We start from the raw sequence: 15,376 nt of genomic DNA, 5'->3' as shown, positions 1-15,376 counted from the left end.
TATAGAAAAAATGTGGTGGGTGGGTTGGTGCCAAGCTGGCTGGAGCCCCCCAGGGGACTCACAGCAGAGTGGTAAGAACAACCCCCCTCTCCCCCACCACACACCACATACTCTCCCCACCCCCGTCATGTCACACCCTGCAAAAATCAAATGAATTGATTTAAATGAAAAGATCATAAAAAGGTATTTTCTTGTCTCTCCTCCTCCTGCCCCACCCCACATGCTATCTAATAATAGGCTATTAATTCCAGCCATTTCAGACTGTCTGAAGCGTGGTGTGTAAGCTGTGGCTGCATCAATCAGAGTTGTGTGCCTAGTTATTTCAAGCATTCCCTGTTGGCATAAAGAAAGGCTGGTTTGTCCGCTGCAGCCCGACTGCAGCTGAGATCTCCAGTGACTGATAACTGAATACATGAGCTAAAAACTTCCATAGCTGGAGCAGCAGGAGCAGGCATAGCCCAGTGACCAGAGGAGGGAGGGAGAGTTTGGAGCTGGTGCCGGGAAGGTGGGAAAAGGTAGAGATGGACGGTGACAAGGTATTTTATCTAATGAAGGTACACGGGGATCTGGGCTTCGTCCACTGTGACCCTTGCCGATGGGCCTGGTTGAGCCTGACTTCATGGGCTGGGTTGCCCTTCCCTGATGGTGACCCACGGCACCCTGCAACATGCTCAGCGAATTCCCCACCACTGCACAGCACCGAAGTCGTAGAACCATTGTCTTCTTGATACCACAAAGTTTCAGCACGGAATTTAAATGTAAAAATAGCTGTGAGGTGGCAGTGTCTTAACTCCCAACCAGTGATGTCCGTGTTATTTTTTTTTTTTTAAACCTCCCTTCTTGTAAAAAAAATTTAAATGATTAGAAGTCAAAGTTTCTCCCCTATCATATCTTTAGCACCTTTTCAGACTAAAAATGACAACATGAAGGACAAAAAAAAATATGGAACACATATTTTGACATCTTTCTTTGTGTAGCTAGAATCCTGCAGACATGAGGAGACCCCAGTTTTTCTTAGAGAATATGATAGAAAGTAGTCTGGGTCTAAAAACTGGAAATACTTGTTTAATATAAATGTGATACAGATTTTCTTTCTCTTATTACTCTTCACCTTAAAAGGTAGGTTAGGGTTGTCAGGGCACAGGAGAAAAGATGGCACACAGACAGATAATTAATTCCCTCCCACTTAACAGTAAAAATAAAAAAAGTCCACTTAAGCTTATGTGCCTTATAGACTTACTTTGACCCGAGTAAAAGCCGCCCCTGCCACCACCTGCTAAATCCCTCGGGTAAAGCCTGGCTTTCAAACATGGACAGTCAGTCTGGGGTGAGGGCAGGATGAAGGGGAAGAGTCAACTGGGGAGATCAGTCTTTGTTAATCCTTGTTCTCTGACTTGGGCGTAAATGAATAGATTTGAGAGGGGATCTGAGAGTCCCTGGAGGCTTCTTTGGGCAAAATCTCAGCACGGAGATGCTGGTCTTGTACACTGTCTAATCATAGCACCCTTAATAGGAACGATCGGCTGATCCACATGGCAGAAAGCAACTGTGAACCACCAAGGATGATGGTGAGAAGGGCAGGTGCTGTCCCAAGGGCACAGGGACACTCACAAGGAGGGGTAATGCCGACAATGGCAGCAAGCCTAGCCAAGAGGCATCAAGCAAGTCACTAAAAAGACTGCTGGCTTAGGAGGCTTGGAGGCCAACCGCAACCTCTTCTCCCTCCTCTAGTCCAGCCGTCCCGGAAAGTGCTGCCTTGTGCGCCTGCTGGGGAGTCCAAGTGGCATCAGCTCCAGTGTCCCTGGCTGAGCTACCAGAAGGCTCTACAGACAAGTGTCACTGAAAGGCTGAGGGGGTATGCAAGCCTTTGAAGGAGTGTTGGCAAAGGACTACTACCCTGTGGGCATCTGGCTCTCTGGCCAGCCCAGGAAATGGACAAGGGGAGGGTAAACAGAAGACAGCTTCTAGGAAAAGAATGCAGCTCCTCCCTTCTCCACTGCACTGCACACAGTGTCAGGCTGGCCTAAGGGTTCTTGGAAGGCAGCAACTGCACCAGATAGCACCATGCGTACAGAGAACCTGGCAGGTGGCACAGAGAGACATGGCTCACCTACTCTTTCGCAGGACTCGGGCGTATAAGGAAAAGGAAGGAAGAAGGAATCTACCTTGGCAAAGAAGGAGCATTTGTAGCAGGTGTGGAGAATGCCAGCCAGGTAATTAATTTGGGGGATAAGAATCTCTGTAGTGGGTCCCAGAAATCTGTATCATGTTCCCCAGGTAATTTTTATTCATTCATTCATTTACCAAATATTTAGTGAGTACCTTCTCTGAGCTAGGCGTTGTCCTGGGTGCTGGAGGTAACAGCAGTAAGAAAACAGACAAAAATGCTTGTCCTGCTGCCATTTATACTCTACTTGGAGAAGACAGTGAAGTAAATGGCAGGTTGGAAAGTGCTGAGTTCTATGGGGGAATATAAGGTATAGGAAGTACAGATATCTGTACAGTATATGATAAGGTGTGAGGAAGGTCAAGGAAATCCTCATTAACAAAGTGATAGTTAAGCAAATGGTGAGGAAGTGAGCCATGCCAATACCTGGGGGAAATATATTGCGCAAAAGGAACAAGCAGAGCAAAGGCCGAAGGCAGGAACGCTCATGAGTAACAGGTGGCAACATGGCAGGGGCCGGGAGCCATGGGGAGGGGTCGCAGGTGAGAACTGAGAGGTAGCAGAGGGCCAGATTCACAGGCACGCTCACATTTGAGAACACTATTCTGAAACTGGATTCTTTCGGATAGAGCTAGTTGATAAAACATTGACTAATTTTCATCCTGTCCTGGTGAAGAACCCAGTTTCTCTGCTTTTATTCGGGGTCAATTAAAGGCCCGGGAAAACTGATCAACATTCATAATTGGAATCCTTGCTCTAGGCCAGGCTCTGGGCTACATTCTGGTTATATAAACCCTAATGAGGCAGCTCCTGCCCCATAAGACCTTTTATCGCAGTGGCAAGGACAAAAAACTAATCACATAGTGCAGCGTTCGCCAAGAGCTAAAAGTGTGGTGCAGACAGCAGATGCTATTAAGCTTGCAGAGGAAGGAGCTGTTGTCCCTCTCGGTTGGCCTGGTTAGAGCCAACTTCCTGAAATGGGTCTTGCCTGACTGGTACTATTAGGTGCCAGGTGGTACCTTTAAGACAGCGTGGTACGGGGCCAGCCAAGAAAGTACTCCCTCTCATGCACTCTCCGGAAACTCCAGATGGTCTTGCCCAGCCAAACAGTTTGTCCCAGCAAATGGGCCCCATGCTCCTGTCGCCAACTACCTGGCAGCTCCCTCGGTTCCTAATCTTGGGCTTGGTCTCTGGTCTCTGAGTTGGCCTCCACCATGTCCTGCTTTTGGGTTCTCAAAGCCACCTCCTGGCACTGACCTCGATGTCTTCCATGGCCCTGCCTTGGATATCGGACTAAGTCTGTCACCTGTTTGCAGCTTCCTTCTCTTGAATCTGCTGTATACAGTTCTTCCGGGACTATGTCTTGATGTAATAATTACGATGATAATTAAGAATCAGATAAGTGAAAGGGTGAGAGGAAGACACTGCTTACTATCAAAGATGCAAGGGAAGGAAGCTCCAGGAGTTTTTGAGGGAATGAGGAGTATACATTCTTCCTAAAGTTGAAAAGTAAATGAAGGAGCAGTGTGTTGTGGTCTATTCACTCTCTCAAATCAGATAGATGTGGTTTTGAAACCAAGTTCTGCTATGTTTATGTATCAGATCAGGGGCTAAGAGTTGCTTAATCACATTAAGAATTATTTTTCTCACTTGTAAAATAAGAATAATGCTTACCTTTCAGGACAGTGGCAAGTTTAGATAAACTAGATAATCAGATAAAATGCCAAGCATATGACAATAACATAGGAAGCATGCTCTTAAAACCAAAGTCATTTTTGCTTTTGCTATTGCTATAGACTGAATACTCATGCCCCCTCCACCCCAATCCCTATGTTAAATAGTGTGATGGTATTTGCAGGCTAGGTCTCTGGGTGGTGATTAGGTCATGAGCACAGGGCTCTTTCAAATGGAATTAATGCCATTATAAGAGACCCCAGAGAGCTCCCTGACCGCCCCTCGTGCCATATAGGACACAGTGAAAAGATGGCTGTCTATGAACTGGGAAGCGCATCCTCACCAGTCTGCAAATCTGCCAGCACCTCAGTCTTACACTTCTCAGCCTCCAGAACTATGAGAAATAAATTTCTGTTGTCTATAAGCCATCCAGCCTATGGTACCTTGTTACAAGCAACCTGAATGGACTAGGTCAGCTATTATTATTGTTCTTGGTAGTAACGAGTGAAAAAGGATGCTGGGGGTCATAATCTGGAAGGTCTGGATCAACGAAGTTAAATCTCAGAGTGACAAATAAGCAAAACCAGGGCAGAGACCTCCCCACCCCCTTGGTTCATTTACTAGCCCTGTCTCCTAGGAGTGTCCTCCTTAGGACCTCAGTGTTAGTCTGGGTAGAGTGTGCATTTCAAACTCAGTTCTCCCGCTGTTTCCTGTCATCTCATCCATGCTGGCATCTGTGCCTGGACAGTCTTAATGGGTCCGTGTGAAAACTCAGACTTGAGGTGATGTGACTCAGTTGTGGACAATCTCTTGTTTCAGAGACTTGGTCTGTTCTCAGAGGGAGGCCAAAATGAAGAAAATAACTTTTCCTTGGCAGTTTCCAGCCTTTGGATTTTTTCCCCTTTTGTTCACCAGTGCTGTTTATGGAAAATGAATCATGCGATTCATTTACACACAAATGGAGAGTTAGTGTGGGAATAAACAACACAACTTCCTGCAATGTCACTGGCTGCTCACCGCATTGCTGTTCTAACCACTGCTCTTCTAACCACTGCTGTTACAAGACAGTCGTTTTGCAGAGGGCCCCAGTAGGGTATAAGGTGCTACTTAGGTCAGAGGGAAAACCAGGCTCCTGGCCCGTCGTCCACTGGGCTAAGTAATACTCGAGACAGGATTCTGTCTGCACATGGCTCTTCCCTGGCATGAATCAAAATCAATCATCCCAGTTTCTCTAACTCTAGTCCCTCACCCACTCCAAAAAGAGAGCAAGTACAAAGGCCAGGGGAGAAGGACATAAGACTATGCCTTGAGGTATTTCTGTTTTCAAATGGAGATCTCACAGTGAAGCCCCAGAGGCCAGTTCTCATTAACGGCATTTCCTGGTGCCAGTCCTGCTTCCCTCAGGGACTCTGAGTGAACTTCTTGCTCCTCAGAATCTGTTTCTTGGGGTCTGGCCCTCACAACACTTGGTTCCCAGGAACTCCTCCTACTCTCCATTCCCTTCCAGCAGCAGAGGATAAGTTGAGAAGCTATTCTTATTTCCAGGAAGTTATATCGACATGAGGAAACAAGGATGGGTATCTGGTGGTGATGGGGCAGGTAACTAGAGATATAAATATGGGGACATTATGATGTTCTAGGACATCTCACTAAGACTGGTCTTATACAAATCTTTCTATCTCTTAATGACCCGCCCAGCTCTAACATCCTGTCTGCCTCCCGCAGACGTCGTCACTTGCTCCTCTATGTTCTTATAGCTCTTACAACCCCTTCCGTATTTGTACTGGTGATAATTTGCTTAGGTATTTCTCTCTCCCTCTGGGCAGGTGGCCTCGTATGAACAGGGAGCCTGTCGTATGCCTCGTGGAATACTTGGCGGCCCCTGGAATATAGTAGGAGTTCCATAAATGTTGTTGAATGAATGAATGAGCACTTTCACTAATCATTATTTTCTTTGACTTGCAAGATCGTTTTTAAAGATACTTCCATTTTAGTTTTTCAAGCTGGAGCAAGGAAGGCGCATGAATCCAGAGTCTTAAAACAGGGGCAAACTCTCTGGAGCCAGGGTGGGGGCCTGAAAGGTTTTGTCTCCTTAGCATGGCTGATGACAATCTCCATGGATTTTCCAGTGTGGCCTGACTGGGGCCTTTCTCCTATTAACACAGTCCCCATACTCTAAGCTTCCTAACAGATCATTAGATTGACCAAAATCCATCAGCCAACTCCCTAAGAATTACTGAGGACTGCCTCATAGAACAGCCTGCTCTGCTGCTGCCTCCCAACAGAAGCATCTTCAGGGGTCACCACTAAGACTGCCAACATATCTGCCACCAGAGCAGGGACCAAAGGGTGGCTCCTCTCGCCATCCATTTGTGACTATCACCCTCAAGCTGAGTCCTCAACATGGTCTGGCAATGTCCAAACCAGGAAGCCTGCTCTGCCACTCTCGTCAATGGTTATTTCACTTTTCTGCTCTCCTCAAATCTCCTGCTCATCCTACAACCTTCTATCTTTGTCCTCCTCACTCTTGGTGGATGCGCTACCTCATCCTTCATAAAGAAATGGAAAACTCGCAAATAGAAACTCTTTTCTCCTGCCAGGTCCACAAACCTCCCTTACCCCGCTCCTTTCCTTCTGTCACAAAGGAAAACACGACCCTCCCCTGATACAAGGCCAGGCTACCAGATGTTGTCCCATTGCCTCTCCTCGAGAGCCATTACTTATTTACACTTCTTCTTGCATATCCAACCCGCCCCCAACCCTTTCTCCTGGATCACTCCCTGTAATACTGAAGCACGCTCTTAAACAAAACAAAACAGGCTCTATTAAAACAAAAACCAGATAAGACTCCCTTGAGATCACCATCCCACAAAAGTAAGCATCTATTTATTTTTCTTCACAGCAAAAATTCTAGAAACAATTGTCAGGAGACAGCCTGCTATCTCCTCTTACCCATTTACTCCTCAACCTCTCCAACCTCTGTCCCCCTACAGAAGTAGCTCTGGCTAGTAGGACAGACAATTGTGATTTATACACAAATAGAGAAGTAGTTTGTAGTTAATCATTAGAGAAACAACAGTAACTTGGACCAGGAGGGTCACAGTGAAGAGAACATGAGAAGCAGATCAACTGAGTAGATTTTGAGGGTGTGACCACATGCGTTTGCTGAAAGACTGGATAAATAATATAAGAAGAGGAGTCCAAGATGACTCTTAGGTTTCTAGGCACCCCCAGTTTCTAGGCACTGGAAGACTGTGCTGTCTTTTATGGAAAAAAAGCAAACTACAGGGAGCAGGCTTTTGGAGAATGCTGTCTCCCCTTCTGTACTAAAAGCTCCATGAGGGTGGCTGCTGTCTTTCACATTTTTACCACTGTTTCTCAAACACCCAGCCCAGTGGGCTCTCAGTATTTATTGGTTTAATAAATGAGTAAATCTTAATAAATAATGGTATTAGTTTCAGTTAGGATATTTTCAGCTGGAAGTAATTAGATATGTTGACTCAAATTAGCTTTAAAAAATAAGCAGTTTATTATCTCACGAAACAGGGGGAGCAAGCTCCAAGGCTGACTGATTCATCTTTGTATCTCTCTGCTCCTCAGCCCCGAGTCACATTCAACCAACCACAGGAAAAAGAGGCAGCGTCACTCTTTGTTGTCCTCTCTCTCTTTCTCTCAAGAGTGAGAAAATCTTCCCCACAAGACACCCAGCATACTTCCCCCCTTGTTTCATGGGGCAGATTATGGTTAAAAACTCCTTCCCGTGCCAGCCAGCGGAAAGGAGGCATCTTCCTTCGAATGACTCAGGCCCTCCTCTGGAGCTGGTGTGGGGACATTTTGACCCAGCTGCCTGGTTACAAGATAACGAAGAGGATTAGTGAACCAAGTCTGGATTTTTTTGGAAAGGAAGAAGAGAGAAATTGATGCCGGTATAAAACCAACATCATGTTGACAAGATGCCTTGTAATAGCAATAATGAAATATAAGCTTACTAATAAGTTTTATGAATTCTGAAAGTGTTTGTAAAGAAACAAACAAAAAAACCCCAAACAAAAACAAAATAAGGAAAACAAAAGCAAGTGCTTTGATGCCTCTGTATGCTCTAAATATAACAATTATCCGAAAATGTTAAGTTGGTCTTGTAATTGATTATTACTCTATAACCACAAAACTACATTTCCTGTGAATTTAAGATAGCTTATGAAAAATAACTGCAAATTTCTTAGTAAAGTTATGTAGTAAATATTTCTTTAGTAGTATGTGCAAAGACTTGATTTTGATACGGAAAAGGAATAATAGCATATATACAACTTGTCCCAGTTCATAAGGGGACAAAGGGGAAAGGCACTAACAATTGTTGAAGGTCTGTCCTACATGCTTGGTGAGGTTATTACATTTAATTCTCCCAAGAGTCCTACAAAATAGTCATTATTATCTTCATCAGACATTTCTAATGATCACTAATGTCTGGATCACCCTCTTTCTGAGTTCATGGAAGGCTACACTTCCCACTGAGGCTGGGTCTGTGGCTAGACGTCACATAGACCACTTCTGTGTTGGGTGTTAATTGCTGGTGTAAGAACATCCAGTCTCTTCCCTTGCTCTCACACTGAGAATTCCATGTGTTTCAGGTGACGTGGCTGCAAGATGGTGAAGCCTCCATTCCCTTGGGTCCCTGAATGACTTTATGGAGCAAAGTTTCTTGTTTGCCTGCAATGGATACATAGCACAAGAGAGAAAGAAACTTAGAGACTTTGGAATTGTTACTGCACCATATTGTAGTTTATCCTAATACAGAAGATACGAAGGAATTAGGTGACTCACCTGAAGTCACCAAAAGTGGAAGAGTAAGGCTATGATCACAGGTTTAGTTGGGCTCCAAAGCTTACATTACTTTACCACACCATGCTGACTTGCAAATTAGGTGAAATTCTTGTCACAAAACTGGCACTCAATAAATGTTTTATCTATCATTACTGATAATTATAACTTACATGTTTTTATTATGTTTTTAATATTTGAGCCAAAGTTTTTAAAATTTTTGTATATAAAATGTTTTGTGTATGTATATGTGTGTATGTATACATATGAGTCAAATGAGAATATATAATGTATGAGTTAAATTAGAATATACATTCTCTAATATGTATTTATATATAATATGTATTACATAACATATAATACAATATATAAATATATAATACAATATATAAATATAAATTTATACATTTACAAATATATTTATATGTAAATACTATATTTAACTCTAAGCTCATTCAATTCACTAAGCTCATCAGGTAGTAAATGTCTCTCTATATGTCTGCTCCTTCCTTTCTTCCTTCTGTTAAACAAATAATTATTGATTTTCCAGGATGTGCCAAGCACTGTGTTAGTTGCTGGGTATGCAGTGGAGGTGGCCCAAGAATTAGGTTCAATGATTTATCAATGGACTCACAACACCTAACTAGTAGAACTGGAATTTGAACACAAGTTGTCTGTTTTTAAATTACAGGAGTTTATAGCTTAGTAGAGGGCTAAGAGAGCTACACAAAATACAGAAGTCGAAAAGGTCAGAGAAGTGGTACAGCATTTGTCCTCAATATATTCCTATAATTGAGTGAAAAACTGTTATGGGGATTCAAGAGTGGAGGGCACGATCACTACCAGCTAGAGTTACTGGCTGGTAGGTTTTGAGAACGAGTGGAGCTCATTGAGGGTTGTAGCATGGGTAGGATTTTCACCGAAGACTGTGACGTCAAAGGGCTTTCCAGCAGCCTAGAATGCTCCAAATGCATCTGAAAAAAAGTGTTCAAAATATTGTTGGCCACAGCATGGACTTTGCGTTGTGAGCATGGGGTGGGTAAGATGGAAAGAAGACTGTGGAACTGTGGAATTTTAGAGCAGAAAGCAATCTCAGAGATCAGCCCAATGGGCTTTGATCTCAAGGGTTAACACTGGTCTATTGGAAGTGACTGCATGGATGATTCTGAGGCTCATTAGTGCTCAGGGGCGAAAAGCCAAGGATTAGTGAAAGATGAATTCCAAGGGCACTATGGGAAAAAATGGCGCCCGAATGCCACTCATCCGGCAGCTCTGATCTTGTCCAATCACTTCATCTCACATTCAAGAGATGTATGACCCAGGGTCACGAAGCTCAATCCCAGCACAATCGGAACTAGAACAAAGACTGCCTGATTTTTTTTCTTGTGCTTTTTTTCTCCACACTAGGCATCAGATTCTGGAAGACTTGATGTATCTGATCAAGTAGGTGAAAGGGAAGCTGTGCACATTTTTCAGCATTGCATTGAAAAACGTGTGAGAGTGTGCTTGGCAGATCGACATGTGAAAGGCTGAGGCAAGGAAAGAGTTAGAATTCTGAAGAAGAATTAGGAATCGTGAAATAGAGCCTGAATTAGGGCAATGGAGGGAAAAAGGATGGATGAGTGTGATTACAACAGAGGATAAAGAATTCTTGTTGTTATTAACAATAGTGGCAATGCTGTTCATAAACAGGATCAGATTGCCGTTCTAGAAAGTGATGTTAAAAAGAACATTTCCCCAGAGAAAGCCAGACTAATCCCATGTTTAAACAATCCTTGGATACTGTATTCCAGGCTGAAGTTAGCTGTTTCTCTGAGTGCCAAATACCCATATGAAAATTAAAAAAATGAGTCCAAAACCTGAATGTTTGGGCTATATGACGCCAAGCGTCCCACACAGCTGATTCAGAGGCAACAAAAGGGCATATGGAGCTGGCTGCTGGCACGGGCATTTTATAGATTCCAGTAGGACTCTGAAAAGTTTGGATATGTAAAACACGTTACCCAGGCAACGCTCATTTGTATCTTTTTGGCAAATCTACTTCACTTGACAAGGAGATGAGACAGGAAACACCCTATCTCATTGAAATAAAATCCTGCTTAGAATAGTGAGTGGTCTATATAATAGCAGTCTACATAACACAGAATAACAATCTACATAATAACGATAGTGTCACGAACGCTCACTCTCTGGGTAATTTTGGAATATTTTCTAAAAAAGTATTTGTAATTGTTAAACTGTAAGCTTGAGAATGATAATATGTGATAGAATAGAAAGAAACAAATACTATGTGACTTTGGGGGAAATCTGCCTTTAGGTTTACTCATCTTTAAAATGCTTAAACAGAATAAAAAGCGCATAGTAGGTACTCAAGCAATACATATTTTCATTTCATCATGTGATACAGAACTTAAAGTTCATAAGGCAGTTTGAGTGAACCTCGTTTCATTTGATGAAAATCAAGTCGGGTTGGCTCAGAAATATTAACTAACTGCCCAGTGCCACCCAACTAGCAAACGGTTGAAGATCAAGTTTGAACCTCTGTCTTTTGGCTCTAAGTCCAGTGTACTTTTCACTACACCAAAATAATGAACATATTATGTATATTGCCATTTCTTCTTAGCAGACTATAATTTTGGCAGTCCATACTGGATTAATTTTCCACTGTGGCTTGTGCAATAGCTACCACCATTGAGTATTTTTAACTGACAGAACAGATTTTTATTGAGAAACAAATTGATGTATTATCCTGAGAAATGGGCTAAACTTTGCAACATGAGACCCCCAAGTACAACTTGGGGATCACAGACTATTTTCAACTTGGAATCTAGGGGGCTGGGGCATTTGTACATATTAAAGAGACTTTGGTACTACTTTCAAATAAAGAAGTATTTAGAACTTTCAGATTGTTAATATTAAGAAAGCTATGTCTTCGATTGTTCATTTAATAATTCACTTGTTCGTTCACTCATTTGTCTAACCATTAAACATTTATCATGTGCCAGGCACCATGCTAGGGGCTGTAGAATAGGTGGACTGATACATATACAGTCCCCACCCATAAGGAGCTCACAGTTTGGGTAGAAACAGATAAACCCACCGCGAATTACGAATTATTATACAGCATAAGAACAGATTCAGTGTAGATGAACAGGGTACTATGGGATGTTGAGGAAGGGCATCTGAGGCCAAGAAGCAGGAAAGTGGGCAGAGAAGGATTCCCAGAGGATCTGCCCTCTGGGCTGAGACGCAAAACATGATCAGAAGTAATCAGGGTTTAGAAGGGGGTGAGGCACAATGGCGGTTTCCAGGAGGAAGGAACAGCAGATGCAAGGCACAGAGGGTGGGAAAGCGTAGTGAGCAGAGAGAGTAGTGGAGGGGAATAAAAAGATGTCGGTGGAGAACAGATTATGAGAAAACTTGGAATCCAATTTTTACTGTTTGATACACGTGGAGGAATACATTTACACCAAAGTCATGCCAGCTACTGATGATGGTTATATGACTGATTATGTGTATAAACACCAGCACATATACGCCTCACAAAACATCACATTATGCCTATACACGCTGGGTAAAGAATAATCAACAAAAGCTGTTTTAATTTTCTAGATGGTTTCCTCTTTAGAGATGGAAGTTAGTGCTTTCAATCATGTAGCTTATTTGTTCGTTTGGCTTCCCTTCTAAGTCCAGTGGATTCATGTTCTCAGGTACTGGTAGTGAAGAAGGCAGGCAGACACTTAGGCAAAGCGGGCCAGACAAAGTTTCATCAATATCCAGGCCTCACTCCTAAAAAGACATAAACAGTACAAACTACCTCTAAACTTTCAGGAACAAACTACCTCTTAGTTCCTTGGTCAGTGGAGTACATATTTCCAAGGAAACATAGGTATGGAAGATGAGTCTAGCAAAAGTGGACATTGGTCATGGAAGAAGATCACAAATGTGTGTGTTAAGAAAACGTAAATCATGGGATCATAAACTCTGAGAGCTGACAGTTTTAGGGAGAAAGTTAAATAGGCTAGGATCCAGCCAGGGCTTTCTGCCTCACTCCCTGGATATTATATTTACTTCATGTATTGCTCAAGGTTGGGCAGCGTCAGGTCTAAACAGTGGCCAGAGTCAAAGAGAAAATCTGTATGTGTAGTGGAGGTAATATTGAGTCATTTCTGCTTGGCTCTGCTCTTAGAAAAATCTCAGAAATTTTTTATAGGCAAAATTGGCATCTCAGATACAAAGTGGTTACCAGTTCTTGTTTGTCAATATCTAAAAAAGGAGCCCTTATTTTTTCAATATTAGAAAGCTGAGCTTTATAATGCCACTTTAAATTTTTTTTCCTAAAGATATGTTTATGGGATTACAGAAGTACCTAACAGCAACTCTACAGTTAAGGATCAAAAATATTTCTAAAAGAAAAGTAATGGAGGGCAGAAAACCTGTTTATCTCTCTTCTGATTAGTTGAACCAGCAAATTTGGAACATCAGAGATCTCTGCAGAGCTTGCTGAATAATATCTTCATTTTCACTAAAACATGCTATAAACACAGTGGGTATTTGTCCATTGATACATCCACTCATTTGATTAATTCAACAAATTAGCGTGTTTATAGCAGTTATGGGCTGAATTGTCAAATTCCTACATTGAAGTCCTAACTCCCTAACTCTCAGAATGCACTTGTATTTGGAGACAGGGTGTTCGAAGAGGTAATCAAATTAAAATGAGGTCACAAGGGTGGGCCCTAACCAGAGATGGCTGGTTTCCTTGTAAGAGGAGGAAATTTGGACATAGACATGTGCAGAGGGAAGACAGTGTGAAGATACAGGGAGAAGATGACCACCTACAACCAAGGAGAGAGAATTGGAACAGATACTTCCCTCACAGTCCTCAAAAGGAACAGCCCTGCCAGCATCCTGATCTTGGACCTCTAGCCTCTAGAACTGTGAGCCAGTACATTTCTGTTGTTGAAGCCATTTGGTCTACTCTGTTATGGCAGACCTAGGACACTGATAATAGCACGCATATTTGTTATATCTGGATAATAGTAAGTTTATAAGGCAAACATTTATTTTCTGCCACCTGTTCCCTTGTACTTTGGTCGCAGCATCCTGACTTCCTTTAGAATGACTTCTCGTCATTTTATGTACTCTTGGTGGAACTACAAATAAGACCCCTACACGACACCTGGGAGTGGGGTGGACCTGTGACTTAAGTTAGGCCAATTAGATTCTTTCCTGGGACTTTGACTCTTAAGTGGAGCAAAGATGAAAATAATGATAGAAGCTTATTCATGGCGCTGACCCATGAGGCTGGTAAATAGTGTCCACTACACAGAACAGTGTTGTGGCCTGAATCCTAAGGTTTTGCATTTGGATTGAGCATTCTCATGGAACCTGAGAATGGCCTCACATCATTTAATAAATTCCTTTATCTTAACTTAGGAAGATTCATTTCTATAGTTTGCAAGCAATTCTTCTAATTCAGTTCATGCACTTTTTTTTGTATTAAAATATAAAAGAAAAGTTAATAAACTTTTTATTTAAAACCCTTTCCTTGCTTAGTTCTCTTTTATTCTCCTATGCTGGTTTTACGCATTCATTCATTGTTCAGTAAATGTTTCCTAAGAACACACTATGTGTCAGATATTGTGTTAGGCAATTTCATCAAGTTAGAAGCCTGAAGACGTTCTGTGTAACGTGGGGAATTATTGAAGTTAGATATTACACATATTATCAAATTGCATCTATATAGAGTGTATATACATTCACATCAGCCGCTCAAATTAAGTGGAAAACCCCATCTAAACATAAAGAATTTTAAATTAGAAAGTATTTATTTAGTACTAACCGTATACAAAGGTTTATATCAAACACAATTAGCAGTTAACAAAGCTCTTATTGATTACCAAATTTTAAGAAAATGAGAAAAGTCATTCTGAATCCTCTTAACGCTGACAATTTGCCAGCAAAGGAGTATTTGTTGTATTCACAGCATGCGATATACTTTAATGCCTGATCGCATTTAATTCTCCCAGCAAACCTCTGAGGTAGTTACTGTTATAATCCTCATTTTACAGAGATAGAAACTGAGGTTGAGAAACTTCCCTGAAGTCCTTTAGCATCCTTCATTGTCCTTCAAGTGGCTCACGAGTCACTCTAATGCCATTTGTCCTTTGCCACCACTCAACTATTAGAGGCCAAAAGAACCCACTTATCCTCTCAAAATAGTTAATGAAACAGAATAGTATTACATCCCAAGATGCTAGGAGCTGCAGCTAGAATGTGTGGGCCATGTGCCACTGTCTCATGTCCTCTCCGGGGTTTAGCACTTCGTGTAATTTGATAATTCCTTCCTCATATCCAAGACATCATAACTGTCTCCTTTCTAAGCCTGGGGTGTGAGCATTGACAGCACACTACCAAGACTAGAATTTCAGAATAAATCAATGTGCATCTTCTATGGAATTCATTGCAGTGGGATGTTATACTTATTTCTTGGCTCCTAGACTCATTTAATGGAGGCCAATCGGCAGCTCCCATCTCTTATAAAAGTTTCCAGTAGACAAAACATGAGAGCTCTGTTCCATTTTTTTTTTTTCTGGGATTCTTTATCTCATATGAGTATCAGTAATCAAAGTGGCATTTACTAGCTTGGCAAATGAATAAATCTTTACTTTCCCGCAAGTTCAAGTTGTAGGCATCAAACTCTCCTAAAGTTTC

At 42.1% G+C, this 15,376-nt stretch overlaps 1 protein-coding gene and 1 long non-coding RNA gene across 2 annotated transcripts in view; one reads left to right on the top strand and one right to left on the bottom strand.

Annotated features, from left to right (window-relative positions):
- ANKFN1 (ankyrin repeat and fibronectin type III domain containing 1) overlaps window positions 1-15,376 on the bottom strand; it is a 318,100-nt gene that overhangs the window by 257,355 nt on the left and 45,369 nt on the right. The window lies entirely within an intron of this gene.
- LOC120620782 (uncharacterized) lies at window positions 1,977-8,827 on the top strand. Its single transcript, XR_005657979.1, has 2 exons — window positions 1,977-2,213; window positions 8,470-8,827. It is a non-coding gene; the product is annotated as an uncharacterized LOC120620782 (long non-coding RNA).

This window comes from Pteropus medius, unplaced genomic scaffold (genome assembly GCF_902729225.1).
Source record: "Pteropus medius unplaced genomic scaffold, Ma_sr-lr_union100, whole genome shotgun sequence".
Classification (NCBI taxonomy): Eukaryota; Metazoa; Chordata; class Mammalia; order Chiroptera; family Pteropodidae; genus Pteropus; species Pteropus medius.
This window is presented reverse-complemented; position numbering and strand designations above follow the sequence as displayed.